Source organism: Corapipo altera, unplaced genomic scaffold (genome assembly GCF_003945725.1).
Source record: "Corapipo altera isolate COAL_440 unplaced genomic scaffold, ASM394572v1 71, whole genome shotgun sequence".
In the NCBI taxonomy this organism is placed as follows: domain Eukaryota; kingdom Metazoa; phylum Chordata; class Aves; order Passeriformes; family Pipridae; genus Corapipo; species Corapipo altera.
The window spans coordinates 6,253,023-6,269,580 of record NW_020884916.1 but is presented as its reverse complement, the minus strand read 5'-3'; the positions used below and the strand labels follow the sequence as shown (position 1 = coordinate 6,269,580).

Sequence of the window (16,558 nt, the reverse complement as noted above, 5' to 3'; positions counted from 1 at the left end):
GCCCCAAGGCCTTCAAGCCACTGCAGACAAGGGTCACAGAGAGACAAACCAACCTCACACAAACTGCTGGGGCAGTGCCAGTGCTCACCCCACACGTCCAAGGGCCTCTCCTGACCTCAAACCCAACAGAAAGTGGGTGACTTATATAAAGAGTCTGGAGATTTGCCTCAGAATATGACTCCAAAACTCTGTTTGCCTTTTTTTGGCAAATAATTGGGCTGGAAATTTCCAGAGATGGAGAATATTCCCCCAGCACAAACACTCTCCCCATCTGCCACAGGAGATGCTGGTGGTTTGGACTGGTCAGAGCACAAGTGAGAGAAGCCACTTTGGTTTCCCTCTCAGCTGCTCTGCTACAAAACCCCAGCTCTACCTAAACGAGGTAGGAGGAAGGACCTGCGTGATGCCAGAATCCTCAGATGGCAAGTTTTTTGGGACAGGGCCACTTTCTGCCAGTTCTTCATTGGCTCCTGAAACTCTCCAGTCAAAACCAAGGGAGCTGTACAAAAGCGAGCATGGGGCTCCCACCCAGCATGTGCTGACACAAAGTGGAGGGCTCCAGGCATCTTTGTGAGGGATGCAACAGGACATGGATAAAAAAATCGGTCATGTTTTACCTCCCAGAGCTATGAACCCCCCAGGGATTCCCAGTGCAATACATTCTCTGTCCCCTCCAAGGGCTGAACATGCCCCTTCATCGGCTGGAGACTGCGCTGCCAGGGCTCTTTAAACTCTCAGCTCATGGGCAAGTATCCTAATTATGAAAGAATTTAATCTTTGACTCCAGATAAGGATTATGGAGTCACTCCATGCATTTCAGGGCTGCTGACTTATCAGTCTCCCGGTGCCCTTTGCATTCCAGTGATCTCCACTATCCCGAGCAGGTCGGATTTTTTAACGTGTATTCCTGCAGAATCCCTTTCTGAGATCTGACGGTGCTTTTGCCCAAGACCAACATCCCATTCCTGGCTTCCCACAGAGTTCCCTGGCGCTGGGGAGTTGGACAGCGGCACAGCTCCAGCTCCCACCGCGGCGGGTTTGGGGAGCCTGGCGCTCGGCTGACCCGACACCTCACCTCAGTCCTCCTGCCTGCTGTGCTCCCGGTCCTTGGCAGCCAGAGGAGCGCAGGAGGGAGCTGGGATAACAAAGGAAATGCGGTGACTTACTCGCTACGAGCGGCTCCGCATCAGTGTCGCGCCCTCGGGGGCAGCCGGGCGGGAGCGGGGCGTGGGAAGCACGGCTGGAGCAGCGGCCGGTCCATGCCATCACCGGCGAGCTGGGCTCGTCCTCGGGTCCCCGCGCTGCCTCCTGCCTCCTTCCCTGACAGGAGAGAACATTTACGTGGCACTGAGGATGAGGATGCCCACGCCCCTGTCCCCGGGTATCCCTGATTTCCCTGCTCTGCTCCAAACCCTCCGCTGCTGCGGAGATACTTTTGCCTCTCCTCTGCCTGCCTGTCCCTGCTCCCGCCTCTCCCGTTCCAAGGGATTGTTGGCGGTATAAAGCTTTTTAAGGGCTGGGGCAGAGGGGAGGGAGGGGAGGCTGCGTGTGACGGCGCCTTATCTGTTGTGAATGAGCCGGAGCGGAGGTGGGGAGGGAGGGCGAGGGAGGGGTTTGGGCGCTGCCGAGCGCGGGGAGGGCTGGTGAGGAGGGGGAGAGGCGAATCCGAGCCCTGGAGCTCGGGATCACAGGAGCTTTGGGGCTGGGAAAGACCTCCGGCATCCTCGGGTCCCACCCGCGGGGGCTGCGCTCCCCTCGCACTCCCCCGAGCGCTGAGTTCCCTTCTCCTCCCGGGATCTCCTGTCCCGGATTTACTGGGGGGGATATCGGTTTTGAGGGGGTGGGGGCTGTGTTCTTGTGTTTTTAAAATCACACAAACAGAAAGCAGTTCCCAAAACCAGGAGGAGGCCGCACATTTCACAGAGACCACGTGTGTCCGTAGTCATCGGCACCGGGGGAACTCTCTCATCCAGGCTGGACCAAGGAATTTGGGAAAAGTGGGGACAAAGAGGGCCAGTATGATTCCTCTGGCACGCTCCCCTTGCCTGTCAACCATCAAGCTCCTGCCGTGGTGTTTGCTGATGGAGTTGTGGTGTTTTCCTGGGATTCATCCAGGGAATGCTCTCAAAGTTCTTCAGTGCTTTGCTGTATTTTTTTATCTTTTTCTTTTTTCTCCTTTTTTTTTTTATCATTGATAATACCACACTGTCTCCTCAGCTTAGTAAAATATTTTCTTTTCTGAAAAGCAAATGTCAGGCCAGCAGCAGATATGAGCCAGACCTGCCTGGTGACTGCAGGTTGCCTCCAGGCTTTGTTGTCCTGTTCCCCTGATCCTGTCTTCCTGTCCTCCCTAATTCTCTGCTCCGGGACCACATTCATTACAGCCCATCAGAAATGCTTTCACAGATTCATCTGGTCAAGAAAAGAGAGCTTCTCAAAACCAAAGCACTGCAGGAATGTGTCGGTATAGCTGGAATATTAAAGCTATTTTTCCCACGTTCTGCTTTGAATGATTTTCAATTTACTTTTTTTTAAATTACACTATCACTAATTAAATACATCAGCAGTGGAATGGCATTTTTGTTTTACTGCGTGGACATTTTGCAACCTATTATTTGCATTCCTTTTTTTTGAACAGGTTAAAAATGGAACTAGTGGAGCTTCCTGTAGATCATAAAACCTGTTCCTGATCAGGTTAATTCTAGGCTACATTAACACCTTATTATGGAAACTAGACTGGAGAAATGCACAGACAGAGAGAGAAATAACCAGAGATTTGAATATTATGAATAATCATATTGCCTAGGGGCTGGGTTAAGAAGCCCATCTCCATAAACACACACCTTTTATCAGAGTTCTTCTCTGATCTTTATGTGGAATCACAGAATCAGAAAATCATTAAGGTTGAAAATGACGTCCAAGTTCACGGAGACCAACCACAGAGGTTAGATCTGGCCAGCTGGGACAAGAATCTGGAGCGAGCTTAGCCATTAAAAATTGGGTTTGCAGATGTAATTTTGCCTTTCCACTTGTTAGTTTGTATTTCCCACTCGAGCACGGTGTGGGCAGTGAGATGAGCCCAGCCAGCCTGGCTCCTGTTGTAGCATTAGCTGCAAACAGCTCCAAGGACTGAACCCAAATCAGCAGTGAAACCATTTGCAGTGAAAGCAAAAGACCTGGTAATAAACTGCTGATTAAATCCTCTGCAATTATGTTACATCTTCTGCCTGCTCCGAGCTCTCACGGATGCCTTTGCAGCAGTATTAGTTTTACCTTTTAGGAGTGTATCCATGATAACGTTATAAAACTGCAATTTGGGGAGTACATTAACAGTTTGGGTATTTTAATAAGCATTCAAACTTCCTTACAAAGTTCTAAGCAGTAAATTCATCCACTGTGAGAGTCAGTTCCCCCTAAAATCACAGTGTTGGCTTTCAGAGCAGGTCCCTGGATGCCGCTCCAGCAGCACTAAGGACAGTGCCACCTTCAGAACGGCCTCAGCTCGGCTTCCTCCTTCATTTCATCTCATTTATAATAAGATTTAGAATGAATTTAGGAAATGGAGAAGGACCTTTCGTGCTGTCCAGCCAGCAACCCTGGAGGAGCAGAGTCTCTGAAAGGCTGCAGAGCTGGTGTGTCATGGTCAAGGCAAGGAGAAGTCTTCTTTCCCACCTCCCACACACACTTATCCAACACATCCCGAGTCCACAGCCATGGACAGGGGGCCCAGGGGAGCAGAGCGGGCTCACGGCGTGGCCACTGCTGCGGGCAGTGTTTGCCCCACGGCTCCCGCGTGGGACTGGCTCCGTGCCTCATGCAGCGCCAATAACACCTTTTTTGGAGCACATTCCGTTTTCCTGACGGTGGAACTCTGACAGGCACTGCCATCTGCTGGCACCGGCCCTCCCAACCAGCCCTGCAGACACCACACGAGTGGGGTGTGCTGAGGGGTTAAAGCCGGGGCTGCATTTTCACAGCCCCTCTAACTCCTGAGGCTGCAGAAAGTCCCATTTCCCCAACTTCCCACACGTTTCCTTCAGCTGGGAAACAAGACCTTTCCCTTAAGGACGTTTGTCCACGAGCAGGTGGATAATTCTGACCCTTCTCCACCTTCTGGGATTACACAGAGCTGTGCCCACACCTCTGCCCAAGTGCCAGCTCAGCGATTTTGCCCTGACCCACAGGTCACACCCAGCACACACTGTGAGAGCGTTTTTTTGCCGTGGTTCCTCCCTGGCACAGGGGCTGGTGCCCCAGACACCTCTCAAAGCCACAAAAAAACAGGGCACTTGAGAGGTACCTACTTCAATCAGCATTAGAGGCCTTTTATGAGCCATTTATCTGCTCACCAAGGAGGCAGCACCTTCTCCCTGGCTCTGAGTCTCGGCTGCTTGGTATTTTACTTCCTCATTCCTACACTGTAAATTAGTTTCATGTATTATTTCAACTGACATCTTCCAAATTGTACTGATTAAAGACAAGCCAGACCTAAAAACAGTTCTCCAGCTGGAAACCACCCTTCAGGGAGTCAGTGACATTGCTGTGCCCTTGCTGAGCTGGGCAAAAGTTGTCAATGGCCTCCAAAGTTTGGAATATGTTAAAGAGCTGCAGGTATCAGCTACCTGGAGAGGGTGGATTTAACACCAAATGGCAGGACAGTTGGAGTGCCTTTGGACTCCTGTGGAAACGTGGAAATGCAGAGGGATTGCTGTTCTGTTCAGGATGGGATTCAGCACAGGCAGTGCCATTTAGGATGCACTGGGCTGAGTCCAAACAGCCACACCATTTCCCTTCTGATGCAGAGACAGGTAGTATCAGAAGGCAGCTAAATTAGACCTTGATGTTAGAGTGGGATGAATTATCTGATTCCAGCAGCATGGAGACACAAATTTCACTTCAGTGCAACATCTTAATGTTCCTGGGGGTTCTCACAAACCCTGACAGCAGTGCTGCTCTGCTCAAAGGACACACAGGGCTGGTTACAGGGGGAATTATGGCAACTGTGGAGTGCTCAGCTCCTGGATTCACAAACAGAACAACAAGATGTGCGTAGAACAAATTCTAATCTTATTTTGATATAATTTCAAATTATACCTGGCTCAGAGAGTGATTTATATCACAATGTATATCAAGAGCTGAATTTCTGCAGGCTCCTGAAGTATGAAACAGGGCAGCCCAATTTTTGAGCTACCATGAACCAAATAGGGAATTGCCTCCATTTTCCTGGCATTTCATGGGACATAAACGAGCCCCCTCCCTGATGACCAGAGACTGGCCTGACACTCATTACCCACAGGAGCAGTGTTAGGGTTCATTATTACCCAAATAACTCATTCCCCAAAGGGACAGTGACCCCTGAGAGCCCAGGGCTGGGGGTACCTGCTCTGCAGTCACTGCAGGCTCTGCTCGTGTTGAGAGCAGAGGGAGCAGCAGTGCCTTCAGGGAGCGTTTTAATTCGTTGTGCAATTTGATCTCTGGAATGAGAGATGTCTCTTCCCGTTTGTCAACCATTAACCGACCATCCCACCAGAAGAAAACCGAGTTGTAAGAGGCAGTGCTGGAAACAGCGTCTAAGATTGTCTTCTCCACCTCCCCCCTCCCCTGAGCCTTCAGCTGAGGCTCTGGGAGCCCTGATGTGACAGTCACCCACTCTGTCTCGCCTTCCTTTTGTGTTTTGGGGCTTAATCATCCCCCCGAATCCAAACGAACCTTGGGGAGTAGGCACAGAGGCAGACAACGGGAAGGAGAAGGGGAAGAAGTTTCCGCAATAAACTCCCCCGCTCGGTGTGTGGAGGAGTGAGCTCTGCCACGGCCTTTGATGTGATAATGAGGAGCTGATGCTCACCCAGGGAACGAGGCAGCTCCTCTCTCTCGCAGCTCCACGGGGCCGGAGCCTGGCACCGGCTCCCCGAGCCAACACATATCCCGATCCTTCCCACCTTTTAACTTCTGGATTGCCCGCGAGTGGGTTAATCCGGTTCTTACTGAACTGCTGTTATAATTAACACTAATTAAGCTGCAGGTGCAGCAGCAGAATCTAAGGCTGAAGGGCACCCAGGGACTAAACTTCCTACTGAGGCCCACGGGAGCTGCAGGGCAGGAAAACACAGGCCAGGGGCCCTGTGTGTGAAGTGACACACGTGTGCCATCTCCTCTGGGAATGACCCACCACTCCAGCTTCCAGCTCTGTTCACTGCCTGGGAGCTCAGAAACAGCCAAATCTACCAGTCATAGCACACTCTAATGATGGCAAATTTATGGAGACAATTTCCTTGTTAGGCTGTCACAATTCAAAAGGGTTTCTGACAGACACGAAGGCTTTGGTTCTTTCAGGTGGGAATCTCATTGCACTGATTTCCCTCTCAAAAACAGGCAGCCTTCCCTTTGGAGCGGGATGGGATGGGTGCATATAGGATATAACCAGAAAGGTACAGTCTAAAATCAGCCACTAATTAACCCCTTTGTTGAAAAAGGATCTCACCTTTTCCCACAAAGGCTTGTGGTTTTCCCAGGAGACAAGAGGTCGAGCCAGCAACTCCTTCATTTAACTAGGAAGAATCTTCCATCTGACTATCAAGTATCTATATCTAACTATAATCTAACTATGTGGGTATTTAGTTGATTCCAAAAGATTCCACAAAGTCTCTGCATGAGCGTGAGGCAGCAGTGGGAGCTCAACCAAAGCCCTGTGTGCTCCCTTCCAGTCCTGGACTGTCTCCCTCTGGGAACCTACCATCCACTGAACATCATAGGACAGAGTAACACAAACCACCCTCTTCTAGCATATTTTTTCAAATGGGAAGAGTGTACAACAGTTCACAGACTCTGAATATTCTGAGTTGGGAGGGATCCCCAAGGATCCTTGAGTCCTGCTCCTCAGTGAATGGCCTGTACAGGGATGGAACCCACGACCTTGGCATTATTGGCACCACATTTTGTGGCCACTTAGCAGAAAGCACAAATCTACAGGGCAAACCCAATTGATCCTGAAGATCAGTTTGAGGCACTGCACGTCAGCACATCTGGTTTATTTAACTGGCACATTTCAATCCTATTTGCAATCCACTTTTAGGAACTAAAAGCAACTCAGCCTCTGTTGTAGCAGGCCTCACACCCCGTTGCTCCCAGATCACTTCAGGATTCTCCTCAGCTCTACTCTGGCTGCAGAAAAATGCCCTCCACTGACTCTGGGGCAGCCTTTTTATTACAGTTTGATCCCCTGTGTGCAGCAGCCCTGGGTCACAAAGGCCTCTCTGCAGCCACAAACAGGCCCTGTACGGAGCAGCCTCTCCCCAGCTGCCCTTTCCCTACATCCCAGTGCATCCAGAGCAGCTCTGGAGCCAGAGGGGCCTGTTGGAGAGGGAACCAGCAGGATGAGCTGGAAATAACCCCAGCAATTAACCCTTGGCTTCTCTGGCACAATTAGTGTGGGAGATCCAAGCCTCATCCCTTTGGGCCTGGCTGATGTCACTGGGAATTGGACACTCCAGCCATGACTGAGCTGGGCTGGGTTGGAACTGGAGGGCTGAAGGTAAAAATCTTTATCTTAAATTCACAATATAGACGGCTCAGTTTTAGGAAGAAACTCTTCTGTACCTTGCACTGGGATCCTTTGAGTAGGAGAAGGATGATCCACCCATCCAAACTGGGAATTCCTGCTGCCACAGTACAGGAGCACAGTGGCCACATGTGGCACAGCAGACCCTGCACACTTTTTTCCCCTGCAAGGGTTGGAAATGCTCTACCAGGGGAATTTTTACCTCATCACATTTCCAGCACTTAGGCTGGGCAGTGGATCTCTGCAATTCAGTTTTATTCTTTAGTAAGTTTTATTCCTTTGCACTCAACAGACCTTCAAGCCAATTTCTGAGATGCATTTTACACCTTCAAGGGAGGTTTTAAGAACAAAACCAATCATTCCATTCCTCCCCAAAGTGTCTGTGTTCAGTGAATAATTTGCATTAAATTCAAAAACTATCACTCTTCATTTGAAAACTCTACAAACAGTTACATAACTTGGAATTCCACATAATTTACTAAAATTAGTAAAATTTTCAGCAGCTTTTCAGTCATTGGGGAGCTTGAGAAAACCATTTCTAGAATTTTATTTGCAGGCCTTGCAGCAGCATTCAATATTTATAAGGAATTCCCTGTCTTGGTAGCAACAACTGACAGTTACGAAAAATAAGTACATCATAAAATGCATTAATATTTTAAGTCTAAGACTGCTGGAGGAAGATATTCCCAGCTTTTGCCTGGCTGGTTGATATTTAGTTCACACAAATAGCTGAAAAAAGAGACATATCTAAGAGGGCATGGAGAGAGTGTATAAAAAACTGCAAAAATGACAGTGAAAGATTTGTCTCTGTTTCCACAATAAATCATCAGCAGAATTAGGAAAAGAACCTTTTTTTTGTTGTTTTTACTCCAGCCACTCATTCAGGGACCTCTGTTATGTGCTCAGATATTGCCTCACAATAAAATCCTTCCCCAGCCTCCAAATAAAACGTTGAGATTGTGCTGAATCCAGGATTTTCCACAAAAAAATGAGGATAACTTGTGTTTAATGATGCAGCAGAGAGAGAAAAGATAAACCCTGATATTTCTGTAATAAAGTGGCTTTTTATGATCCCCCTGCATGTCGGGGCTGGCAGAGCTGGACTGGAGCCAGGGCTGTTTACGGTGCCAGCGTGCCTGTGCCGCGCTCTGGAGCATCTGCACAGTTTGTTCCTGCCGGGTTTGTGTCTCTGGAGCCAGCTGACCTTGAAACTCTCATCTGAGGGAAAAGAATGAGAGAAAAAATCAGCAGGCAGAGTCCCACCACCCCCTGTATATTCCAGTTATTGTCAGAATATTTTTCCTCTGCTCCGTTTGCACAGAAGCGACATCCAATAACACTGGAAATGTTCCTGCTGTCCCAGGAGAGGCATGTTCAGAGTCAAACCAGAGGAAATTAAAGACCTCTCAAGCAATCCCCTGGCACAGGTTCATAAATATAAAACTGCAGGCAGTGACTGGCTCCAGCTCCGAGGACAAAATGTGCTAAAACTCCAGGGTCCCTGTGCTCCTGCCGCCCCCGTATTCCCTGCTCCTCATGGGGCTGGGCAGCTCCTGTCCCCTCATTATCCACACCAACCAGACAGGATGAGGCATTTGCTGTGGGAATAGCATTCCCTAGAGCACCTCTGCCGTGACAGCCCTCTCTAAACACCCCTCTGACTGCTGAAATTCCCATCCCTCCACCAGTGGGCTGGTGTGTGCTGGGACACACTTCGGCAGGTGATGGGGGACTGTGGGATCTGAATTCCCCAGAAAAAGGAGGGATGCAGACAACTCCTCTTCAGCTCTTTCCACAGTCTGTAAGTTGGCTGTCCCGCCTGGAACTTAGGCTACAGGATGACTTTTCACAGAATCACAGGATCACAGAATATCCCCAGTTTGGAAGGGACCCACAAGGATCATGGAGTTCAACTCTTGCATTCCTTTGCGGGGATCCTGTTCTATGGCACTTGGCAGTTTGTTTTACCCACTGTGGTGGGAACTTGATCAACTTGCAGAGTTTTAATTCTCTGCTGTTCTTTGCATCGAAAATTAGAAGATTAAGTGCTTGCTCTTGCCAGCCACAGGAGAAACAGCTTTCCCTGGACTCTTCCAGAATTTCAGCATTGGTTGGGTGGGTTGGTTGGTTGTTCCTGCTGCTGGACTGCAGCAACAGAATAAAATTCCAGTCCTCCTGATCTTATCTTGTGTGTTGAAAGTCAAATAGATGTAGGAAAGGCAGATTTATGGAAACAAATAATATTTAATACTAGGTCTTGATAGATCCTAGACTGGTGAAGTCATGGAGAGCTTCAGCTGAGCCCTGCCCAAACACCCCAACAATCCCACGCTGTGCTGAGAGCATTGTCCAAACACTCCTGGAGCTTTGTCAGCCTTGGTGTTGTGCCCACTGCCCTGAGGAGCCTGTTCCAGAGCCCAATCACTTTTGGGGAACCCTTAATTTGGAGACCTTCCTTAAGGTGTTCCCCATCCTCCTGAAGAGTGAACATATGAGGTTTACTGTGGTCTGTATGAAACCCTGATGGAGGTTAGTGATGGGGACCTTCCAGAGACAAACTGGGTCCTCTGCAACCTTCAACCTCCCGTGGAAGCACGTGGAATTCAATGACACAATGAGCACAGGGAGTGCTCCCTTACATGCTGTAACTGTGCAGCAACACCTCACTAATGTTGCAGGAAAACTCTTGGATTCATCCCACAGTCACTCTGGGAAAATTTCCTTTCCACCTCAATTTGCCTGGGGCTTATTCCTGTGCCACTCCATGCACCAACTCCAAATCTCTGTGCTGCATAGGGCTTAAATTGTACAGGAAAAAATGCTTCACCCAGATGGATGGAATTTACTTTACTTTTTGGTTGGTCATGATACATCTGAGCCCAAGATGAAGGAGATGAGTGTAATCTCAGCCAACATAAAACCTTCTCAGCATGGAACACAACCACAGACATAACTCAGCTCAGTCCAGCAGTCCCACTGCTCCTGCAGGAATAGACAGAAGGAATTATTGACTAGATTTCCCAGAACGTCCCAGTGCAAATGAGGCATAACACCAGAACTGTAGACATGTCAGAAAGCATAAAAACAAGCTTTCCCAGGAAATATGATGCCATATGGACATGGGCTTTGTTCTGGTGAGGCTTCTTTCAGCTCCCCAGGCTTTTCTATGTCATAACGTTTCCTGGTGAGGTGCCTGGGTTGTGTCAGCTCAGCACAGAAATTACCTTGGGCTGTGGTGTTTCCACACTCCCCAAACCCCTGGAACACACAGATTCTGTGCTGTCCCATTCCCCGGGAGTTGATTCATTTGTGCTGACAGCCTGTACACACCTTGTCATACAACAAAGTCACTGACACTGAATTGTCAGAGGGGCTCCGATCGTTACTTTGGGTGATTTATCCAGGGCTTATCCAGCCCTCTGAGCCAGGGCCAAGGAAACTCCCCCCTGTCCCTAGACCAGATGTGTTCTCATCTGAACTGTGTTAAATCTGAGGTAAAACTACCAAAGCCAACAGACGTGGTGCTACCACCAGCCCCTGCTTCAACTCAGAACGATGCTCCCCTCTGTGTCCACTCCATCCTCAAAACATCAGCAGAACAACCACAGCTCCAGGAAAAGTTCAGCCTCTCTGATTTCTCCCGATTGCTCTGCAAAATGATTTTGGTACGTAAGAAAAGGTCGAGCAATTTTTTTTTAATTGGTGACACTGACTATTTTAAGAAGGAAGACAGAGCTTTGTGGGGCTCAGGCAGTCATGGCATGAAAACGCCCAAAGCTTCACCTTCCCCTCACCCTCCTCCACCTTTATTTCACCTTTTACAGAGGTTTTCCCACCACAAAGAGCAGTTGCCTCCAGCAGTCCCTGCACAGCCCAGTAGAGGGGAGTGGGCAGCCACACTGTTTTTTCTGTCCTGACCAGTCTCAGGGTAAAGCCACACATCTCCAGAACATTTGCAAGGAGTTCCAAAGGGTTAAGCATTTTATTTGCACTAAGCATTTGTTTCCTAGTGGAAGGTGTCCCTGTCCATGGCAGGGGTTGGAACTGGGTGATCTTTAAGGTCCCTTCCAACCCAAACCATCCTGTGATTCTCAGCACAAAGTAGAAGCTTTACTGAAATAAGGTCTTTGCCCACGGTTTTCCGTGGAAATGATATGTGCCAATTTTAAGTCCTTTACCCATAGATGAGGACCAGATGTGAGTTTACAGTTTTAGAAAGTACTTAGGAGTTACTGTGCAGGACAAGCATGTTTGGACACCTCTACCATTTGCAGAGGAGGTTGTGCAATGTCGAGGTTCATCCCAGGGTGAGTGGTGGACACCTCCAGGAGATCTTGCTGTAGGAGATGCAGGTGCCTGTCCCATAAATCCCTGTGGCTCTGTGGAACTGGACATGACAAAAACTTTGTAAAGGGGAAACTTCAGCACAGAGAGACATCAGGGTATGGACACACTGCAAGGGAAGAGCAGGTGACTGTCTCATCTACCCAGCCAAGCCATGGAACCTGTCAGGGCATTATCAGGTCAAGAGAGATAAGGTGACCCTGAGATTGGCTCAGTTGGTTGGAGCATTGGTGCTAATAACACCAGAGTGTGGGTTTGACCCCCATATGGGTCATACCCTTAGGAGTTGGACTGGATGATCCTTGTGGGTCTCCTCCAGCTCAGAATATTCTGTAAATATTCTGTCAGGCAACTGATTCAGAGCTGGCTAAATTCCTACTCTAGCACTAAGACAGAGGCTCTAAAAGCAGCTGCCTCTTGAAGGCAGCACCCAGAGCAACTTGTCCAAAACTGAAGCAGGAAGAGCCCAGCCAGAGCTGTGTCCACCCTGCCACTGCCCCACAGAGACCATGGATTTCCAGCCTGCACACAGGGAAACACCCCACTGAATGCTCTCACTGCTCATCACATGCTATACTGGAGGCTGCTTTCCCTCACCCAGAGTGGCAGCAGCTCTGTGCCACCCAGCCTGTTCTCACTGCCCTCCTGACTCGCCCCGATGGGTTCACTCAGCTGTAAAACAGCCTCTCCACAGGGTTATTTCTAATGTTCTGACCTTCACAAGCAAGGCCAGGGGTTTTGCACAATTGTCTGGTAAACGTACTCCTGCAAAGAGAGCAGGGAGCCAAGGCTTCACTCTGCAAAGAGAGGGAGGGACCTGCAGTTCTTCACTGAGGGGAAAAACCCAGAATGCCTCATATTTCTTTCTTTTGATAACAACAACCACACACAAATGAGTGGCAACTTCCAATGGAACAATGGGAGAGTGTCAGCCCTGAGGAACAAGGACAAAGCTCTGCTGTTAGCAGCAAAGGTCCAGCTGTGGAGTTGCTGAGGGAGGGCAGGAAGGCAGGGCTGCAGCTCCCCAGCACTGCCTGCCTGGCACACAGACCCTTCAGCCAGGCTTGCAGATGCTCAGCAGTGCCTGGCTCCCAGGATCCAGCTCTCCCTGGGGAGGCTTTGCCTAAATTTCACAAGGCCAGGCTCCACAGGACTGTGAACTCCACTCAGCCAACAGTCAAAGATAGCCCTTTTCCCAGTGAAAGAACAGAACAAAGAGCATAAAACATGTGAAGAGTATGTGCTGATTTCTTCACTACCCTGTCGTGTGTCTTCGCTGCCTCTGGGACCTTATTCCTGCCCCTGGGAAATGACTAAACAAACAATCATTCCACACAACTTGCTCACTTCCTTACTCTGCCTCACTCATGGGCTCCATCCAGCCCATTATCTGCAGAGGATTCCAGCAGAGCTCTCATTCTGTCACGGGATGTGCTCTCACTTTCCTCATGGCTCCCATGAGAGATCAGTGCCTGACTTCAGCAGGTCAGGATATCAAACCAGGCTTTCTACCTTCTTTGCCTTTCTCCACCTGGGTTATCATCTGTGAAAAATAGGATGATGACTGTCCTGTCTCTTTTTCTCCTCTCCCCTGCATCCCCAAAGAGAGGCTGTTTCATTTATTAATACCGACAGAGTCCATGGAGACTTGCAGATAAAGACTCGCTGTGAAGCAGAATAAAATGTTCTACCTTGCAGAAGGATTGTGCTTTACTATTTCTTCTCAAAGCATCTACTGGCATTGTTGAAAATAAACCCAGCAGTAACAATCAAACAAACAAAGCCTGAGTCTAACAGCCAGGTAAACAGGAACAGATGGAATGAATTCCTGATGATGGAAGAAAGAGAGGGTTAAAATGGTCAATTGGCCATTGACCAAAAAAGTGACCTTAGAGATAGATCCCAAGGGGGACATGACCACCATCAGAAGGTCCTGCTGCAGAGGAAAACAGAGGCACAGAATATCTGGGAGCCTCTGAGGAGCAGCAAGATCAACTCGTTGGATTGTCAAGGGACTTAAAGAGCAGCAGTACAAGGGATGGCCACTGTTGTGCAAAAGATAATTCACTGTTGCAGCTACACAGAACTCATCCTGAATTTTGCTGGTGAATATTTAACACAGCCCCAGAAAGACAACTGAAAGTAAAGCCAAATATCCCCTAATCTGGGTATTCCTGTTGGTGTATTCTCCTGGCAGACACGAGACTGTCCCCATGGTGCTTGAGCAGCTGTGCCACCCTCTCCTTATCAAGATCTCAGGCTCAGGCACTCAGGGGGTCACACACTCCAGAGAAAGCCCTGGTAAGGCAGGTCTGTGCTCCCAGCAAGCCTGAATCCACAACCTGGATCCACAGCTTGGGGGGCCCTCAGAGGCTGGTGCAGGGACAACACCTTGAGACCAACATTTTAGAAACATCTCGGGCCCTTGAGAACAACTTCAACTTCCAGAAATGCCTTTTCAGAGCTTCCAGGAGCATGTTTGGTTGGAAAGCAATGTGAGAGGAGACACGTAAAGGATGAAATGAGGTGTGATCACACTTCAGGCTTCATACCAACTGATTAATTTTAGCTCAGAAAAACCTTGGTAGAGCACAGTGAGTACCCGGGATATCTGAGCTTGTTCTTCTACCCAATTAATAACCATGGACACCAAGTTGCAGACAGTAACTAACACTTCTAATGCCATCTTATGCTGGAGGGGTGACAGCTCTAATGCCCCATAGAAGCCTGATGTTACCAGACAAACGCAGCTGAAAATCTAGAAACAAAACTTCACCAGGTCTGAACTGGGGACCAGTTGTTCCACGACCACAAACACCTTCCTCCACACAGTGTTTCAAAATTCTATTTTTGTAGCTTCAAGTAAAAAAAGAGACTTCAGATCCCTCTGAATCAGGTACCAGTGTCGCTGTTCAGGACACTCACTTGTGTTTTCCATCCCAAATTCCTTTGCTTAGGCATGCAGAGAAGGGACGAGGTGACAAGGATACAACTGCCAATGTGGGTATATGGTTCTTTACCAACACAAGCCTCCTCTTTTCTTCTGTATGTTTAGCTTAATGTTTTAAAAGGAGGATTTGGTGACTAGAAAAGGGAAGTGACTCCTGGTTTAACACCCTCCCTGCCTGTGCCCTCTACCCAAGGTGCCATCAGCTCCCTGATCCCGCTGCCCTGCTCTGTGACTGATCCCATGGGAATGGATTCACTCTCCAGCCAAACATCCTGGTGCTGAACACCAGCTCACTCTGTGGATGGAGGGAAGTGCCTTTTTTGCAGCCACCCCTGCCCTGCATTTCCAGGGGAGCAAGGACCCCTCTGGCACTCCTCTCCCCTGCTGAGCAGCTGAGTTACAAGTAAGTCCAAGTAATGAGCTTTTCTCCTGCCACTGAGAAGTGGGAATAATTTCCTCCATCAGCAGAATTGCATAAGCCCCACTCTCCCCATGTGGCACTGCCAGCAGAGGTGTTCTCCCTCTGGCCTTGTCAGAGGACTGGGGGCATTCTGGACCCCACTGCTTCAGGAATTCTTTATGGCAGCTGTGCTTTCCAGCATAGCAACTTAAAGCCAGGGCTAAATTCTCCTCAGCAGTTCTCTGTGCTTTCTGAAAAGTTAAGTGTGTGAACGTGTCAGAAAGACACAAACCATCTTGGTTTGTTCAGCCTGGGCAAGAGGAGGCTGAGGGGAGATCTCACCATGGTCTTCACCTCATGAGGTGCAGAAGAGGGGCAGGTCCGATCTCTGCTCTCTGTGACCAGGGACAGCACCCAGGGAATGGCTGGAACTGTGTCAGGGGAGGGTTAGGTTGGGTATGAGAGAAAGGTTCTTCCCCCAGAGGGTGGTTGGCACTGACCAGGCTCCCCAGGGCAGTGGGCACAGCCCCAAGGCTGCCAGAGCTCCAGGAGGGTTTGGAAAATGCTCTGAGGGACAGGGTGGAGTTGTTGGGGTGTCTGTGCAGGGCCAGGGGTTGGATTCCGTGATCCTGATGGGTCCCTTCCAACTCAGCATGCTCTATGATCCATGATTCTGCAGTGGGATCATCCCCCATGTGCAGTCACTCTGGAGTTTCCCCTCTCCCAATTTCCCCCCTACTCTGTGCAGAGGGCACAGAACACGAGGCCTCTTTGCTGCTCAACCCTGGCACTGACTCCAAGGGGTTAAACACCCCCAGCCTCTGCCCTTCTGGATTTCCATAGGCATTGCCAAGCCAGCACCACAACCGGCCTTGTTCCTGCATTTAAATAAGCCTATGCATTTAAATTTTGTCATTAGAGGCAGCAGAGGAGGACAAGGCCTCCAACAACCTGCTGTCTAAGAATACAGAAGACTGAAGTGATTACAAACCTTTTACTTTCATTAGCAGCAAGGCTTGAAGGTGCTGCAAGGGATGAGGGACATAATCAACCTCATCTGCAGGACTGTTCTTCCATTTCAGACACACATTTACACTCTCTTCAATCTCTGTGCAGGGGGAAGGCTGTCGGTGACACCCAGGCGAGCAAAACCCCAGTTCTCACATTTCCCTCGGCTGTGACAGGGCTTGTTCACAGCAAAGAGAGTTTTGGCAGTGACTCCCAAGCCTTCGGCCCTCAGACTGAGTGCTCAGCTATCCCAATGAGAGCTCAGCCATCCCAGTGAGAGCTCAGCCATCCCAGTGAG

The 16,558-nt window shown here is 49.3% G+C and overlaps 1 protein-coding gene across 2 annotated transcripts in view; it reads right to left on the bottom strand.

Annotated features, from left to right (window-relative positions):
* KCNJ5 (potassium voltage-gated channel subfamily J member 5) overlaps positions 1-16,558 on the bottom strand; it is a 53,567-nt gene that overhangs the window by 23,231 nt on the left and 13,778 nt on the right. The window contains exon 1 of one of the 2 annotated variants that reach the window (XM_027655612.1): positions 1,167-1,553. The exons of the other annotated variant lie outside the window; for it this stretch is intronic. The gene's annotated coding sequence lies outside the window, so the exon portion shown is untranslated. Of the gene's footprint in view, positions 1-1,166; positions 1,554-16,558 lie in introns of those variants that run through there. 2 annotated transcript variants of the gene reach the window in all.